Genomic DNA, 16,154 nt, shown 5'->3' on the forward strand with positions numbered 1-16,154 from the left:
AGCCAAACCACCCATAATTATTGAGAATGGTTCAACCACTTTCAAAATAACAAATGAGAGTAGCCAAAACGACACATAAGAATGAATATATATATTAATTAATTTGTAACAACGTGTTCTTGAGAAAACAGAGCAAAAATGAGTGAATAAATGATATTAAAATTTAGGCATCCAAAAATATATACTTAAGTATATACAAACTAATTAAGCTCTTATAATTAACTCACCAGGATGATTCCAAAGCCGCCACGCGAGATTCTTCCCTTGTATGGAGAGAAGTAACAAGAAAAGAACTAACAAATGGAAACTAGAGAACTTCTGGAATTGAAAGAAGGAATCTTGCTGATTGTATTAGTTGCTTGTGTAACTTCATTACAGATCGAGGAGTATATATAGTATGTAAACTAATCTAACTAACTTACAAATCCATCTGTAAGTTTAACTAATAGCTAACTAAATGCAACTAAGTTAACTATATTAGTTTGTTAGTTAGAAGCTAAGACCGAGTGTATATATATAAATATATTATCCGACCTTTTTAAAAAATCATAAAATCAACCAATGAAAATCCAAAGCCACGCGAGATTCTTCCGCAAGTGCAAGTAGTGCAAGTACAGCAATCAATAGTAAATAGCCTCAGTCCAACTCCTTGTGTAATTTCCTTGCCATGGCAATTTAGGCACTTTGATGCGACCACCTCTACGAGGAGTTTTGCACAAGTATTAATAGAGAATATTTTAGGTATGGCTGGAGAAGCTCTACTAACACAATTATTATCGTTCTTGCTGCATGCATGTACGTATACGGACAAAGAGATTCTTTTCAACGAGTTTTTATTGGGATTACTCATATTGTGTTTGGCAAAAGACCGGACCGGACCTAAAATTCTAAAAAGTTCTTCTCAAAATCAATCTTAATATTCTTACTTTTTATATCACATCAATCACTTTTTATTACTATTCAAATAAAAAAAATCATTACAAAACAATTTTTTTTACTTTTTTATACAAAACATTTTTTTTTTTTTTTCATATCAATTAAATCTGCTACAATACTATTTCACTCCTTTTTTTCATTTCATTGCCAAACACAGCGAACAGAGAGACTCTTACGTGGGGACTGCTGGTAGGAGAGATTTGCATTAAAGGAATGTAGGTAGATGACACATGAGGAGACACAGGTCTTGCGGGGGGTCTCTTAGGCGTGAGAGACCGAGAATGTGTAGGCAAGTGAGACAAAAAAAATTCAGATAATGGAGAAGAATTTTGTGTGAAGGACCGTGTAGACGAAGACTTGTTGGGCAAAGGAGACAAAATAGGAGATAATTTTCACTGAAGGACCGTGTAGCAGGTGGAGATATGTGAGACAAAATAGGAGAGGCTCCATTAGGAGACAAAATAGGCTCAGATGATGGAGAGGAATTGTGAGCGAAGGACCGTGCATAGGTAGAGATATGTGAGACAAAGGTGACACGGTTTTTGAAGAGGAACCTTGGAGATGATGACTTGCTGTGCAAAGGAGATTCTAGTGGAGACCCATTGGGCAAAGAGGAGGATGTGTTCTAATATGTATTTGATCTAATTTTTGTGCTTAATTTAATAATTTATTTTCTAATTTTTTTTAAAAATTATTATTATTTTGTCCTAATAAATTAGGCTTTGTTGTGCTTGTTTCCCCCCCAAAAAAAACCTACAAAATCCCAAAAAAAAAAATCCTAAAAAATCTGTCTTTCGCTTTTTGGGCTTAAAAAAATAAAAATCCAATGTTTAAAAATGTCCTAAAAATTTATTGTTTAAAAATGTCCTTAAAGTCCGATGTTTACAAATGGTATAAAAATTCAATATTTAAAAATGCCCTAAAAAAAAAGTTAAATTTTTTTTTAAAAAAAATTATTTTATATATATACCCCAGTTACTTGGTTATAACTGGGTGTCAAAAACCGGAACAGGTACCCTGTTACCCATTTTTTCCAACTCGTTTCAAAACTGATTTTTTGGTTATCGGTTGGTACCCAGGTTTCAGGTTTCCCTGTTTTATGATTTGTAACAGATTATTTCTTACATCCCTAGTTGTTATTAGCCTGAAATGCTCTCATGCTTGTCTGCTGTAGACGTACAATGTTGTCATTTTGGTGAGCTTTTCAAGATTCCGTTTGGTACACTAAACTTGGCCAATTGTGAGTCTGTGACGGACTCCACACCGTGTTATTGAATCGTAGTAGACTTTTGAATCTGCATTTGAGAGATCTAAAAATGTGTTTAACATTCAAAAAATTCGTTTGAAAAAAAAAAAAAAAAAAAAGGTACTTGTCTGGTAAAAATAATTGAAAGCACTTTTAACTTTTAAAGGTCCAGAAAGCCTAAAATAGCCAAAATGTGAGGTTGAATTTTTATTTTTAAAAAAATAATAATTATTAAATTAGTGTATTTTGTAATTTTATAAACATTGTAGGGGTATAAGGGACATTTCACTCATCAACTGTTTGATTTAATGTTGAATTTGAACGGAATAATTGACATTGCAAACTTCTAAAAGATGTTAATCCTGAATTGACATTTTTTTAAAAAAAACTTTTAAGGATATGATTGCAAAAGTTATATAAGATCATAAATGATAAGTGAAATTTTTGTTTATTATAACAGATACTCACATATGCATAATTCCCGGTGGATTATATATCCTCTTACATAAGAAAATGAAAAATTCTATACAAACTTCCACTTTTACGCTTCTTAGTACGTTTTTTTTAACTTCCACTTTTACACTTCAAAGTACTTTTTTTTTTCAAAAAAAAAAAAAAATTTATTTTTTATTTTTGTATTTTTAAGATAGAAACACTTCGAGCATCTTCAGTAGCATTAGGTATTTTACCTAGTGAAAAAGTACAATTCTTTACTTTAGCTATTGTTTTTTCACTACACACTCTAACGGATTATTTATTTCATTCTCTACTTGCTTTAAAATATTATTTCTCATTATTTTTTTATTATATTATTGCCAACATTTAATTAAAGGGAAAAACAAACACATATATAGAAATTATTTATAAAAACAAAAATAAACACATATGATGAATATTCATCACACGTGTAAGTACTAATTTTTAAAATTAATAATAAATAAATTTTTCCATCCAACTGCAATTAATTTGTTTCCATCCGTGTGTTTCCATGAAATAAATTTTTTCTGCATTCAATTTTTTCATCCAACTGTGTGAAGAAATTTTGTAAGCGAGAGAGAAAAATTTTGTGTGAAGAAATTTTGTGTTTGAGAGAGAGACGTAGCAGATGTGAAGAGGTGTTCAGAAGAAATAAAAGATGTTAGATGAAAAAATGTGAAATAAAGAAACAAGAAACAAGAAATAAAAGAAAAATAAACAATATTTTATTTATCTAGCTAGAGTAGGAATATTGTAGCTATTCTAGCTAATGACAAGCTACTCTGTTGAAACTTAAAAGGAAGCAATAATAGCCAATATTGGTCTTTTAGTTAAGCTGCTAGAGATGCTCTCTTTAATGTTCATTTGCCACGTCAGCTGTTCACTGCAACTCTTCTTCCGTGAGAACAACTTCAGTGCAACTGCAGAACAGATTACAGAGGCAAGATACAGGGAAAGACAAAATAAAAATAAAAGAACAACACAATAACCCAAAGACTACAAGCACCTTAACTCTCTCTTTTTAATCACATATGCTTACTCTCTCTTTCTACTGGCTACTGCGGCAACATTAGAAACGCATTTAGGAAAGTGAGAGTACTGTAGCATTTCTCTTGGGCAATTTTTGAGAATCCAATATTAGCATTTTTTTAACAAACGGAAGAAAAAAAAAATTGAATATAAATAAGTGCCGCTGGGAGCCTCAGATATGGCTCTTTGATCGGACCATGATTATATTTTCTTAGAGAAGATTAACAATCGCAGATATTGGATCCCCGAAAATTGCCGAAAGAATGAGCATTAGAACCGCTTTAATAATCTTCTTACCAACATCCTCACCAACCTTTAAGGCCTTTCGCTTTACTTCCAACTGTAAGCTACTTCTATGACTTTGATGCTCGAATTTCTTGTCAACCGGTTTTTTCGCACATTTCACATGGCAACAGTATCCGTTGCCACAAGTGGAGACATAAGCCCAGCCCTTAATCTCTTTTGAGATTTTCTTTCTATGGCAAATTAGGCACTTCGATGGGGCCTTTCTATTTAGCTGTAGATTCATCCCTTCATGAGTTTTTGTACTCGGGAGATTGAAACAACAAGGGTGCAGCACACGTGGTTTGGTCGGAAGAAAACACTCTAGGCATGCATTTTTCTCAGGCGGAGAGTAGTGGTACCTGAACCCTTGGACAGCCTTCCCACATGCAACACATGATCCAACGTGCTGATCTGGAGATTCCTTATGAAATATGAACACGGTATTCCTGGAGAATAATGAGTGCGTGGCGGTGGACCCGTCGGCCGAAGATAAATCTTTGCATTCCCTGTGAAGTTGATAGTTACAGCTCCTTTCGACACACTTGTAAGATGGCCCAGACCCTATTTCTTTACAGCCATCACACTTGTAAAGTGCTCTTGGATTCCTTATAAAACTAAGCGGGTGTTCGTGATCTTCTACGAAGGTTGAGTTGCAACAGGTCCAGCAGCTGCTACAGGAAGCAAAAAAGATAGATAAATTCGGAGTTTTATGATCTAATATTGAATAAGATTTCTTAAGGAGACTCACACTTTAGACTTTATTAATTTGGTTAAAAAAAGTGGTTCGCCTATCCTTGAGACTAGCTTGGAAGTGACCGTATCATTTTCAATAGCCAAATGGGGTGGTTAAAAAACAGAAGTATATACAAATTATTAGACAAATTAATATAAGCTCTTATATATAATTAACTCACCAGTCACCAGGATGATTCCAAAGCCACGCGATCGAGATTCTTCCCTTGTATGGAGAGTAGGATGAAGAAGACAATAAGAAATGATTAAAAGTTTCACAGTTTGTATGTCTTTATATACATACAAATGAAGACATAGTCCAACATATGACTGCGAGCGTGTTAACTTGGAAATTGGGGTGTACGTGTAGACTTCACTTGTAGTATATATTCACAAGTCACTCATGGAAGTTCCTTTAACATTTTCCCTCAACTAGGGCCGGCTCAACATATTTTGGGGCGTTAGGCAAAACTTTGAAATTTAGCCTAAATTTTTTTTTTTTTTTAAGTAACAATTTTTTTTTTTTAATTCATTTTTTTTTCTTTTTTAAAGTAACATATATATATATATATATATATATATAGCAATAGATTTAAATACATCAATAACATTTTCATTATCTTCTAATTCTTTTTTATGAGTTTCTTGTTCATTTATGAGTTTTTCACCTAAATTATCCTCAATATTTTGTTTATTGCTAATAACAAATTTATTTAGAGCTCCTTTTTTAGATTCATTCAATTTTTTTTTTTTTTTTTTTTTTTTTTTTAAGTTTTTCATATCCAGATGCATATTTTCTAGTAGACATGTTTAATTAAAAATACTAACAAATTAAACAAACACGATTTATCAAAAAAAAAATTATGACTATAATAAAATAAATGACAAAAATAGAACAATAAAACCTGATTTGGCAAAGGAATTATGAAGCAGTTCTTGGAGATAGTCACTAAGTCTCTTGTCCTATATAGGACAAGAGACTTAGTCACTCGGAGTCGGAGAGGAAGAGAAAATGATGAGATAGGCAGAGAAGAAAAACTCAGAAAAGAGCAAGCAAAGAGGAGAGGTAAAGTGGAAAATATAGACTGATATTTTTTTTTTTTGAATAATAGTGGAATTTTATTGAAGCTCACAAAGAGCAAATCAAGAAAAGAGGAGTGGGGTCTCCTCCTTCCTAACAATACCATCAATACAAGATGGAATACAATGCCACCAATGTTTGTCAGTGACATGGGTACAAGCTTCTTTTGCTAAATGATGGGCAGCAGAATTTGCTCCCCTAGACACATGCACAAAGCTTGATAATATGAACCCTCCCAGTAGCCGCTTCACATCCTCCACAAAATGGCCATAGCTACTCTCACATGCTTCCTTAGAATTTATTGCATTCACAATCACTAAAGCATCTCCTTCAAAGAGAACCTTCGAATAGCCCATCTCTATGGCAAAAATCACGGCATGCAATGCCGCTAGTGCTTCTGCAGTCGTAGGCTCCACTTCTATCCTCATCTTGATCCCGCAAGCCATCAGGAATCTGCCATCTGCATCCCTTGCTAAGAAACCCAACCCAACGCAGCAGTTCCGGTGGTCTAAAGCAGCGTCCCAGTTCACTTTGATCGTTCTTCCCGGGGGGGGGCTGCCACCGACACACTTGTGGATTGTGGATAGTAATCTCCGGCCCCTCTGGCTGCTCTATAGCCCGCTGGAAGTGTTCTAGTTCAGCAGCAGCTTTTACAAATAATTGTTTGGGAGGAGTGAAAAAACTCCCATGAACTACATTATTACGTCTCATCCATATGCTTCTAGCTACCACCGCAAAGAGTTCCATCTCATGTTGCTCATATCGGTCAATCAAGTCTTCAAACAACTGCAAAAAGTTTCCCATACCACATATACTTTTCTGTAATTTGATGGGACCGCAGCTCCACACATCAGAGGCTGACGGGCAGGACCATATAATGTGCTCCGTGCTTTCCTCCTCCATAGAACAGATTGGGCATAAAGGTGAATCAGTCACTTTTCTCTTACACAAATTGGCTTTAGTTGGCAGCAGATTGTGGCAAGCTCTCCATACAAACATCTTCATTGTGTTAGGGACGTTCAATTTCCAGCACACTTTCCATGTCTCTCTCCCTCGTACCTGGTTGGACGGACCCCCACGTGCCTCAGCTTGCCAATCGACAGCCAAATGATAGGCACTTCGGACGGAGAACTGTCCATTGGCTGTACATCTCCAAATTAATTTATCTCTTGGGAATAAAGGACTGAGTGGTATGTTCTGTATCACTGTTGCTTCCTCCTCAGAAAAATTTTCTGAGATTAAGTCATGTTTCCATCTCCCCGTAGCCGCATCAATCAGAACATGCACCATGGAATTATCCGCAAGTGTAGTCGGTGTTGATTGGACGGCAAAAGAGGTTGGTTGTGGGAGCCAACAATCTCCCCAAACCCGGATGTCTCTCCCATCTCCTACCCTCCATATGGTCCCTTTCTTTATAATATCCTTAGCCGAGATGATGCTCCTCCATGCCAATGAGGGCCTTATCCTCACTTGAGCATCTAGAATCCACATTGTAGGGTAATATTTTGCTTTAAAAATACGAGCTACAAGGGAATCCGGATTTTGTAATAGTCTCCAAATTTGTTTTGCTAAAAGCGCCTTATTAAATAAGACCAAATCTCTGAATCCGAGACCCCCCTTTGCCTTGGCCGTACTCATCCGTTCCCAACTCATCCAATGGATTTTGGAGAAATTCTCCTTATGCCCCCACCAGAACCTCTGCATAAGCCTATTAATATCCTTACATAATGAGACCGGCATTAAAAACACCGACATACAATAGGTAGGGATGGCTTGAATAACGGCCTTCAACAAAATTTCCTTCCCCGCCTGGGAAAGGAAATTGACTTTCCAATTTTGCAAACGATTCCACACTCTATCCTTAATACTTTTGAAAGCTTTTGATCTCGATCTTCCCACTAAAGTTGGCAACCCCAAGTATTTCTCATATTTATCGATGGCTTGTAAACCTGACATCCGGGTAATTTCTTCTCTTTTAGCATCACTTGTATTTCGACTAAAAAATAGAGAGGTCTTGTCCTTGTTCAACTTCTGTCCTGAGGCCACTTCATATTTGTCTAAAATCTTAGTAAGCCGTCTCCATTCCACCGAGTTAGCCTTACAAAATAGAAGGCTATCGTCCGCAAAGAAGAGATGGCTGAGTCGTGGGCCATTCTTCGAAGTAGGCACCCCTGTAATAACCCCATTGTCCTCCGCTCTACTTAGCATAGAACTCAGCGCCTCTGCACATATAAGGAAGAGATATGGTGATAATGGATCCCCCTGTCTCAAACCTCTCTCTGGGATTATATGGCCAACCGGCTGCCCATTGACAATAATAGCGTAAGTGACTGTTCGAACACACTCCATGATCAATTGAACCCACCTTGCAGGGAACCCCATCTTGTGCATTACTAACTCCAAGAACACCCACTCCACCCTGTCGTAAGCTTTACTCATATCCAGCTTAATGCCCATGTAGCCTACTTTGCTCCACATACGGGTATGCATGGAATGTAAAGTTTCATAAGCTGCTAATATATTATCTGTAATTAATCGTCCTGGAAGAAAAGCACTTTGAAAGGGTGAAATTACATGAGGGAGGACCTCCTTGAGCCTATTAGCTAAAACTTTTGATATAATCTTATACAATACATTACATAAACTAATAGGCCTATAATCAGAGACACATTGGGGATTATTTTTTTTCGGAATCAATGCAATGTGAGTTGTATTAACAACAGGTTCCATAACAGCAAAATTGAGAAAATGTAGGACCGCTTCACATACCTCCGGGCCTACCGTACTCCAATGCTTTTGGTAGAATCCAGCCGTGTATCCATCGGGGCCTGGTGCTTTTAATGGCGCCATCTGTTTAAGCGCAACTCCAATCTCCTCTGTCGTGAAAGGTGCCAAGAGTTTGCTGCCCATTTCACAAGTCACCTTCCGCTCCACAGCATTTATACAATCAGCAATAGCACTCGGCCGAGCCGAAGTAAAGAGGCTCATATAATGAGCCACAAAAGCCTTCTCAATCCCCTCCGTCGTATCCCACGTTTGGCCATTTCCATCTACAATCTGCAAAATGGTATTACTAGTTCTCCGTTGCGTGGCACACGCATGAAAGAACTTCGTATTACGATCTCCATGGATAAGCCAATTCTCCTTAGCTCTTTGCCTCCATTTGTGTCTTCTTGCTCTAACATCCCATTCACCTCTTCCACTAGAGCACGTTCAGCCTCCAAATTAATGTTCCCTTCCACCCTTTGCAACTCTTCAAGTTCTTTTGTTTTGGACTGAATAATATCTTCTGTAACATGGACTGTTTTTTTAACCCATTTCAAAATGGATCGCTTGCAGGCCTGGAGCTTCCCGTGTACATTCTGCAGTGGATTCTGCCCCCTTTGTTTCATGTGCCAACTATTGCCCACCTCTTGCTTGAAATCTGGAAATGACTCCCAATTAGCCTCAAAGCGGAATGGACGGCCAGCTCTTCTCCTGACGCCACAGCCCTCAAGACATAGGAGGAGAGGATTATGGTCTGAATTGCGTCTGGCCAGCACCTGCACTTCGGAACAAGCAAAGGTTGAAAGCCATTCAGCGTTAGCAACGGCCCGATCCAAGCGTTCTTGCGTAAACTCCTTATCCGTTCTACCATTAGTCCAAGTGAATTTAGACCCTTGGAAACCCATATCACTGAGCCTACACTCCTCCAAAGCATTCTGGAAATCCTCCATTTGTCTTCTAGTTTTTGCAACAGCTCCCTTTTGTTCGGACAAACAAATTATCTCGTTAAAATCTCCGACACACAGCCAAGGGGTAGGGGCAAAAGACGATAAATACCGAAGTAGATTCCAAGCTTCCCTTCTCTTGGCTACCTCGGGATGGCCATAAAAACCTGTGAGTTTCCACTCCATCCCACTTGCATGCGTGCGAACGATAGCATTGATATGTCGCCTACTATAGTTTTGTATCTCCACCATAAAATTATTTTTCCACAATAGGATCAAACCTCCGCTTTTCCCTACACTATCCACCACAAACATATTATGCATCCCAAGTTTGATCCTCAAAAAATCCAAATTCTTGTCGTGCACTTTGGTTTCCATAAGGAAAACCACCGTGGGTCGCTTTTCCTTCACCATTTGATGAAGGTCCCGAACTGTCCGAGGGTTCCCAAGCCCTCGACAGTTCCAACTTAAAAGACTCATGTATGATGGCGGGGTTGCAAAGCAACCGCCGCCGTACCTTCGCCAACATAGCTCTCTTCCCCCCTTCCTCTTTTATTCTTTTTTTCTGTGTCTCGGTCATCTCCTCCAGCCCTGTCCAGGTTCTTTCTTTTCCCTTGACCGAGGTCCCCCTGGTCAGCACACACCGACTGCACCCGCCCCATCGAGTACGTTGCACTTTGTCTCTTAACGGGGGTCTTCGATCTATGGCTCTTCGTTGAACTCGCTGCAGTGCTGCCTTGAACTTTTGAGTTTCCGAAAACAAACATTGGAGCCACCTCAGCAGGACCGTCAGTTGAATGAATTGCACAATTCCCACTTGTCTCGCCACCTTGAAGCCCATCTATTTTGGTGTTATTATCTATAGTGGCCCACACCATCTTCTCTTTAATAGAGTCCCATTGGCCCACATAAATATTTTTTCCCCCACTTGAAAGATGCTCAGTTAAAGATTGGCTCCGTGTCATTACTCCCAAATCTTTTACATTATTGCTCCCCACCCCATTAGGACCCAAATCATAATCTCCTTCATTATCGCCAGAATCTTCTCCCCCATTAAACTCCTCATCCCGTAACTGAAGTTTTCCAGGATCTGCGCACCTTGAATTGGGGTAGTCAGAATGACTTTGAGTGCCCAAAATACCCCTCGCCGGAGTCTTTGCCGTTTCAGATGATCCTCCATCACTTTGGTCATTCTCCGCCTTCCCTTTTTTGCCATTCCCTTCTCTGCGTTGGTGTCCAGAACCTCCGGAAGAAAATTCTGGGTGGGCATGGCTGTTTCTCCCCCCTGCCACCCATCCTCCACCCCTCCCAAATCTTCGCGTTGGTGATGGGACCCGAAGCCATGGGCCGAACTCTACTTTCTTTCCGCCCCATGGATTCTCCTGCCTGCTGGTCCTCCACACCCATTCTTTCCATGCTTAATAACTCCACAAGTGAAGCAATACCATGGGATCCTCTCATATTGGAAAGCAATCCAAATAGACTTTCCCCTCAGATTTATAGTTCTTCCACGTGAGAGGGGTTTGGAGAGATCCAGCCGGATACGAACTCTCAGGAACTCCCCCCACCCTACACCTTCCTCTGTGACGTCAATATCTTCAACTTCTCCCACCGAGGCCCCAATTTTCATTCCCACCTCTCTACCCATGCAGGATAAAGGAAGCCCAAACATACGGACCCAGAATGAAGCTTTGTCGAACTCCAATTGGAATGGTGAAGTAACTCCATCATAATCGACTACAGCAAAAAGATGATCATCAAATTTCCACGGCCTGCCTTCTAGAATGCGGATTTTGTCACATTCATTCGCAAACTCGATAATGAACAAATTTGCGCCCAAAGATTTAAAAGTAACCCGATCAGATGGATGCCAAGCTCGGATCAATGGTGTCTTGAGAATGTCCTTTCCCACAATTCGATCTGCTAACAGTTTTCCAACAATACAGGCATTTCCCCTTGCAGCCACAGGAGCTATATCTGCCTCTCCTATAGCAAGGTCAGCCCCCTCCTCGTCCATCAACGTAAGATTCTCCCATAGGCGGGATAATTCCTCTGCTGTGTTCCCCATCGCTCCTAACTTCTCCTTTCGATTGCTCCGGTACAGTGCCCTCTCCACCCTAAGGACGGGGGATACAAAGCTTCACCTCTGGGTGCCGGAAGGAAACCCTAGAGAGAAGAGTCAAGAAAATAGAAGAGAGTTGAATTGTTTTCTATATAGACTGATATTTAAAATGCCCATGATTGACAGCAGTTTATATTTTTGGCTCTTGACTTTCCCTAGATGGCTAAATAATAAATAGAAAATAAATGGTAATATTTTATTTCTAACGTTTATATTTTCTCATCAAAAACAAAAAATTTCTATAAAGAGGGCAAGAGGATGAATGAATGATGTAGGCGTGTACTGTAGCGTCAGGCGTGTACTGTAGCATCAAGCGCTTTAGGGAATTGGCGTAATGATGTATAAGGCTTTAATGCTTTGTCCTTTTTTAATTATTTTTTGAATTATTTTTAAAATTTATAGTGAGCTTATTAATTGGGGTCTTATTAAATTGAGGCATTAAATTAATTTGGATAAAAACAAAATTTAGGCCCTATTAAATAACATTTGGGCCTTCAATTTTTTTTTTTGGTCAAATTTTTTTTTTTTTTTTTAAATTTTTTTTTTAAGGCCTTATTAAATTGGGGGCCCTTGGCGAGGGACTAACTCGCCTAGGGCCTGAGCCGGCCCTGCCGCCCTCAACTTGGGTGTACTTGGACTAGTCTATAGTTCTACTTGTTTACTTGTAAACTGCTTGTTTTCACGTTTGTTTATTTCTATAATTCTATACGCATTTAATTGTTGTCGTTTAACGTTTTAAGTAAAAGATGTGGATCAGAAAACCTTAATTTGCAGAAACAGCTTGCTCAACAACAGTTTTTTACGTGTGTTTATATATATATATATATCGGACCCTTTTTAAAAATCATAAAATCAACCAATGAAAATCCAAAGCCACGCAAGTGCAGCAATCAATATAGTAAATAGCCTCAGTCCGACTCCTTGTGTACTTAATTTCTTTGCCATGGCAATTTAGGCACTTTGATGAGACCACATGCATCATGGCATCTATTTATGACAAATCCTGGCATTTTTTAAGAGCAAAACTTCCATTAATATTTTTGGTCAAGTTCATCAGATTGAGTCATAAAAAACTATCTTATAATTAACAATTAGATGACTTATCATTTCGAAATTAAGTATCTTACATTATACAAAAAAAAAAAAAAAAAAAAAAAGACATGAGTAAAAGACTTTTATGGTTTTCAATTAAATTTTAATTGTTTTGGTAAGTTAAAGACTTCTTTGGATAAGTAATTTCTTTTATGTATTTGACTAATAAAGCAAAATAACTATTAAAAGATAAAGTGAAAACGGCAGTATATATATATATATATATATATACTCCCAGATCATGTCTTGATCAAATCAGGTAAAGAAACTAACTATAATGTCTTTTAACCATTAATTTCAGGACTCACTCGACTGATCTTCAGTCTTAATTAACCATATTATGTAAAGGAAGATGTCTCACACGTGCATGCCAAACAAAAAGAAGAAGACTTTTGACTAATGACTCGGTCACCTGTGTTACGACAAACTGATCATGTCGCATTCATGCTTCTCTTTTTCGACGTCATTTTTTGTTTAAAATTTATTATTAAGTTTTAAAAAATTATTCATGATAAAATCTCACTCCAATATTAATTTCTTAGGAACTAAGTTGTATGAATTTTTTTAATACAATTTCTAAAAATATTACGCGAGAAACACATGCTTTTTTACATTAATTTTATTAAAAATAAATATTGTAAGAATCATATGTTATTAAAAAAAAAAAAAAAAAATTGATTTTCATATATTAAGGGACGTACGTGTGGCACTTTTAGATACTGGGTCGAAAGAAAGTTTTGTGCAAGCCAGATGGTAGCACATACTATTAAAAAAATGTATTTCTTATATGTTAAGGGACACATATAAATAAAATGGCTATGTTGAAACACACACACGCGCGCGCGCGCACACACACATATATATATATATATATATATATATATATATATAATGAGAACTCTATGGAGTTAAGTTTGTTAACTCTAATCTTCTCATAAATAGGTGTTTATGGGATATGTGATGACTCGTGGGGATTGCTCTTGGTCTTAGAGGAAGATTTTGGACCTTAATCAGAGGCGTTATTTGGGACAAGGTGTCTTGGTTGACGGTTCCTAATTGTGCTTTCTCATTTAAGAGGGCTTGGGAGAGCTCGAGATTGTGACCCTAGCTAATGCGTTATAACACAAGTTAGTATGCCACAATAAAATTATTCATCACCACTCTTTTATTTTTTGGCTTGCAATTAGAAGGTGATTGTATACCCAAGCCAAGAGATGAAATGTATTTTCTATGGGTTGGGTGACCATCTCTTTCTTTGCTGTCGTTTCTGAAGATTTGGTGTAATCTTCAGCATATATAGATGTAATATTCATTTGGCTCATAGGAATTGGAAGAAGTTTATTCGGCAGATGCACTCCCGAGTCCCGGCCAATTTGGAGGCAAATATTCTATATCTATTATAGTGAGAATTATGGTAGTTGCTACAATGTATATACTTCTTGACGTGAGAGAAATGCTAGATTATTCAAAAAATAAAAAATAAATAAAAAAGAGATTTTGTTTTGTGTTAAATTTAAAGTCAACTTATTTAAAGATGTCCGTAATTCTTCAAGTAATTAATCGCTTTTTTGATGGATTTGAAATTTTTAATATAATCTTTTTTTTTTTTTTCCTAAGCAAATAAGGATAGGGTACACTAAATTAAAATACCCAAAAATGATTGGGCTCCCTAACAACAAACCCAAAACAGTAATATAATGCAGAAAATACAAACAAATAGGAAATGAGCCAAAAAAAAAATGGCCCGATCCTCTAGATCTTGATCAACCGACCAAAAAATAGCATCAACAAAGTAGAATTTGAAGCAAGCCAAAGATCTAACTAACTTTGCTTGCTTATGGATAGTGTGAGCGTCTTTTAACTTTTAGGTCGTCTTATTTTTAGGATTACATGTGGATTCTCTTTGTTTTTGTTGAATTTTTTTAAAAGTATTGATTAAAGGGGAATTGGAGTGGAATGTGTATTTATATATATTTTACCTTTTAAAGAGTACAAAAAAGAAGAAGAAGTAGTACTCCACAATACAGTACACCGTTAAAGTAGATAATGAAGGTCACCCGTTATGCACAACGGCTCTTCATGAATCTTTCTAATATCGTGCCTCAGTCCGTCAGTCGTGACTAAATTATTCCCAATGCCGTCCCCAAGGCGAGTGCAAAGTACTAGGCACGTGCAGCCGCGGAAAAGATAGTCTGTGGCTTCCTTATGATGTTCACACGTGAGCTCTCTCACGTAAATTTGATGCATTTAATCTGTTTTAATTTCATAATTATAAGATAACTAATACGTGGGATTTGATGTTTTTTTTGACATTTTCTTAGGTAATTAGATTACAATTTTTAATATTTTGAGTTATAAATATTGATAAGAAGATAACGTTTATCAATTTTAAGGAGAGGAAAATAGGAAAAGGATGATTCAATTATCTAATAACCTTTACTTTATGAAGTGTAATTTCCAGCCAACTCAATGCTAGCTCAATGCTTAAGTAAATTAGGTAATTGTCTAAGCCCCCAATAAAAATAAGGCCCCAAATAACTCTAGTATACTTAAGTTTCCTTTTATAAAATAAATAAATAAATAAAATAGAGCCTCAATTATGATAAAAAGTTAGTCAATTGTCTTCAATTAAAGCCTCAATTATGGTTAAAATTTTATTATGATAAAAAGTTAGCAGATACTCTTGAATTAAGGCTCCAATTACAGTAAACATAAATACAAAGAATTAAATTCAAAGATATCAAAACTTAAAAAGAAATGAAAGAGAAAAACGGAAAGTCAAGTTTCATCTGAACTTAAAGCCAATATATTGGCTAAGTTCATTCATTAAATAATTTTTAGAATAAAGTATTAAATATTTGATAACAAAAATGAATTTTGCAAGTCTGAAAAGAAAAATGATGGGCAAATGTAAGAAGAATGATTTAAAATTAAAATTATTTAATTAAATATTTTTTTAAAAAAAGGCCCACTTAAGTTTGTCGCCTTAATAGATTTTGATGACCAAAAATGTTAGATATGCAACTCATTTATAATTTTTTTTTGACATATGTTAATATATAATTGAAAAATGTTAAAAAAAAAAAATAGTAGGGATGTAACTTTAATCACATATTGATACATATCAGCAAATTGTAAAAAATTATAAGAGAAAACCCAAACTAATAAATGAATTGATCTTTCCTATAGTCTCTTTCGTTCGTTTTAGAAGTGTGAAAGAACCATATATCTCTTTTCTTCTTTTACTTAGAAAAAAAAAGAAAAAAAAAATCGGACTCTAATTTAAAAAACCACAAAAGTGAAAGAAAATAGATAATCTAAATCGGAAAATTGAAGAACATCATTTTTTCCTTAAAAATAAAAATAAAAAAAAATAAAATAAAAAAAAAAAGATAAAAGATAAAAGATAAAAGGAAGATCATTTTGTTTTTTTTTTTTTTAAAA

Source organism: Corylus avellana, chromosome 6, assembly GCF_965113065.1.
Source record: "Corylus avellana chromosome 6, dhCorAvel1.hap1.2, whole genome shotgun sequence".
Classification (NCBI taxonomy): Eukaryota; Viridiplantae; Streptophyta; class Magnoliopsida; order Fagales; family Betulaceae; genus Corylus; species Corylus avellana.